Below are 3341 nucleotides of genomic sequence, written 5' to 3'. Positions count from 1 at the left end.
TATATAAATAATGATCCATGATCAAGAATTACCAAAATATAAGCCATTACCCAAAAAGCAGGGCTAAACGGCATAACTAACAGAGTACTCGGGACTTTAAAACCACAATAAAATAATAGTCATTCTCAAAACGAAGTGAAAACTGTAACCCCAAATTTGAAAGAATCATAGACAAAGTGATGGAACAATGTGAGAAGAATGTTAAAATCAATAGTATTAAAATCAATAGCAATAGGATAAGAAAGAGCAATAGTGTCAAAATGATAAAACCGTAGGAAAAAGGTGAACAATGAAAATACTAATATTAGTATTGACAGAATACTATAATATAATTTATTATTGATGCTATAGTGAATTATTAAAATAAATGTTAACCAAAATCTTAAGAGCAATAGTACTATAAATAAAGACAGCAACAAGAATTGCTAGAGTAATATGACAATTTATGACCAAGGTTTTAATAGTCCCAACAACAGTATAAATAATGATAGAGTAATAAGAAGTAGTGTACCAATGTGATGAAAAAGAATCAGAGTATTAAGAGCTACAACAATATGACAAATTATGACAAAGTAACAAGAAGTAATGATGTGGTGAAAAGTAACTAGCGAATTAAGATCCATAACATTACAAATAATGACAAAGTAAAGAGATATTGTAACAATGTGATGAAGAATACCTGGAATATTATGAACAATCCTAACAAAACAAGTAACGGTAAAATAACAAAAAGTATTATACGGATGTGAAGAAAATTAATGTGAATATTGAGAACAATAATATTATGTTATGGTAAAAAATTTTGGAAACTGTGACCAAGAACAGAGACTGAAGAACCAGCCACGGAAACATTTTAGGGATACAGAGTAAAAATAATAATAGATTAACATGACCTATTGGAAGACTGTATTTAATGATTGCCTAAGTATTAGTACAATACTAATAGAATTACTAACGTGCCAGGAGGCCCTAGAATGATGTGACAGGAAAGCCATAACAACATATTTGATAATGGTGAATTAACAAATCAAACCAGTACTTTAACCATACAGTATTAAAAATAAAAGCACTAATAACTAGTGTGTGATAGGATAGTTTTAATGTTATTGAACTGGCCAGAATACTACTCTGATAATAAAGATAATTAAAATGCTTAAAATAGTATAAACTATTAACAATTCCCCCGACACAAGAAAAGTATCACCAGTAATCTAGAAATGGAAAGAAAAATGCTATCCTTAGAAAACGAGACAGCTGAAAAGTGACGGACCCAAGCGCACAGGGCGCGGAGCCGACCGGCCGCGCCCGCAGAGGGCTCTAGGAGCAGGGCGAGCGCCGGCCGCGGCCCTCGGCTGATGCCGGACCTGCTGGTACCCGAGTCCCAGCGCGCCGGGGCTAGGGGTCCGAGCGGACCGGACCTCGGGTCTGCTCGTGCCTGGCGGGAAGACAAGGAAACGAGCGGGGAGCTCCAGGGAAGGCGAATCGTCGGGATGTCGGAATGTGGCTGCGTGGCTGAGAGACAAGGAAGAGGCGAACCTCGAGTTTGGGAAGGAGAGCCCCGCACAGCACTCGTCCCTCGCTGGGACTGGAGCTCAGTGACCGCGGGCCGCGGATATGCTCCGCACGGGGCAGCACCGAGAGAGTGCGGCGCAAGTCGCGGGGCATCGCGTGACAAGTGCCCCGCAGGGGACCTAGCGGCCAGGAGAGCATCTCACCAGGCAGTCCCTCCCGCCCCCGTGGGCCGCCACACCTGGACCAGCTGACCCCGGGGGCCCATCCAGGCTGACCCCAGATATAATCGGAACCAACGCCTTGGGCCAGAGCGCATAACCACCCTCGTTGTGGTGGTGCGGTGTCCCCTTGCGTGGGGTCTCCTGGGTTTCCAGGCTCAGTCCCGCAACTCGCCTGTGGGCCAAGGACCGTGGTGGAGTTGGCTATGCCCCGCGGGCCTGCCTCCTCCGTGCCTGTGGCTCAAGGACCGGCAGGGCTGTCAGCCTTATCTTTATGGGCTTTTCCCAGCCCCAACTGGCCCCGGCCCCTTTTTATCTCCTCGGTTGCACTTGGCTTGTTTACTTTGTGAGGCCCTGGGAGCCGATGTCTAGGCCTGAGATGAGGAGGCCAGTGGATGAGAGGCCTGGGCCGTGGAATGCCCAGAGAGATCCTGGGGAGGACAGAAAGAAGGTAGGAGGAGAAAGGGGGAACATTTGGTCACAAAAGAGGCAGCTGGACATTTAGAAAGCCTCCCTAGAGCTTGCCCAGATCCAGATGAAGGGAGAAGAGCTAGGTGGTGGAAAGGAGAAGCAGAGATAATGCAGGGTTGCGCCCATGATAGAGGCAGGACAGGCAGGTCCTTGCAGACTGGGCTCTCATCCTGACATCCCGGGACCAGCTTCCAGAAGGAAGCAGGCACATGAGCAAGAGGGTGAATAGTCCTAGTTGCTTGGGGAAGGGGCAGGACTAGGCTGTGCTGGTGAACTGGGCCCACCCAGCTGGGAGGGGGTCCTTAGCTGGGAGGGGTCTGGGTCCTTTCCCCAAAGCAGAGCCCTTTGTAACTAAAAATGTGAGTGACTGAACCAGCCAGTGTGCACGTGAGGGCACGGCTGGAGTGTCCCTGGCTGAGTTTAGGGCCTGAATCAGAGCGACCCTAGGAAAATGTGGCTCCTTGGGTGACTTCCCAGCTGTGTCTGGGTGTGAGTATGTGTGTGCATGCGTGGGTGGGTGCCGCACAGGTGGCGAGGGGAGTGGGAATGTGCAGGAGGGAAACCCTTTGGTTCAGGAATCATCTACCTGGCTGCAGTCTGAGGGAAGGGGGTGAGCCAGGGCCTGAGAGGCCACTCCATAGGGAGGCCCTCTCTGCTGGTGTGGAGCCCCGGAACATGGGCCCTACCCTCCAGGCCTGACTCTCCTCTCCTCTGGCTCAGAAAGGGTCCTAGCTGCCCTGGGCCAAGAGGGAGCCTGGACCCCAGTGATGAAGGATCAGCCGAAAAAGAACCAGGCTTCAGACTCCACTGGAGCCCAGCAGGAGGAGGGACTCGGGGTGCAGCTGGGGCCATGCCGAGAGGGCGGTCCTTCCCCCAGACCTACTCAACGCACAGCCCCACACCCAGGGGCAGGCAGGACCTTGAACCGCGCACAAACCCTCACAGGTCCAGACCCCCAGACCCGGAGGGAGGAGGAAAGGGTCCTGCCCCCCATGTGTTTTCCCTCCTCCAGCTCAGGAGGGGGCGGGGTCCACGTGCGCCAGGGCCGAACCCCCACCACGGCCAGGTTCCAGAGGGCTGCGGAGTCCCGGGTGAGTGTGGACCGGGGCATGTGACCCGTGTGTGCTGTGCCCACAGGAG

This window comes from Bos indicus, chromosome 19, assembly GCF_029378745.1.
Source record: "Bos indicus isolate NIAB-ARS_2022 breed Sahiwal x Tharparkar chromosome 19, NIAB-ARS_B.indTharparkar_mat_pri_1.0, whole genome shotgun sequence".
Taxonomy (NCBI): Eukaryota; Metazoa; Chordata; class Mammalia; order Artiodactyla; family Bovidae; genus Bos; species Bos indicus.
Note: the sequence above shows the minus strand (reverse complement) of the source record.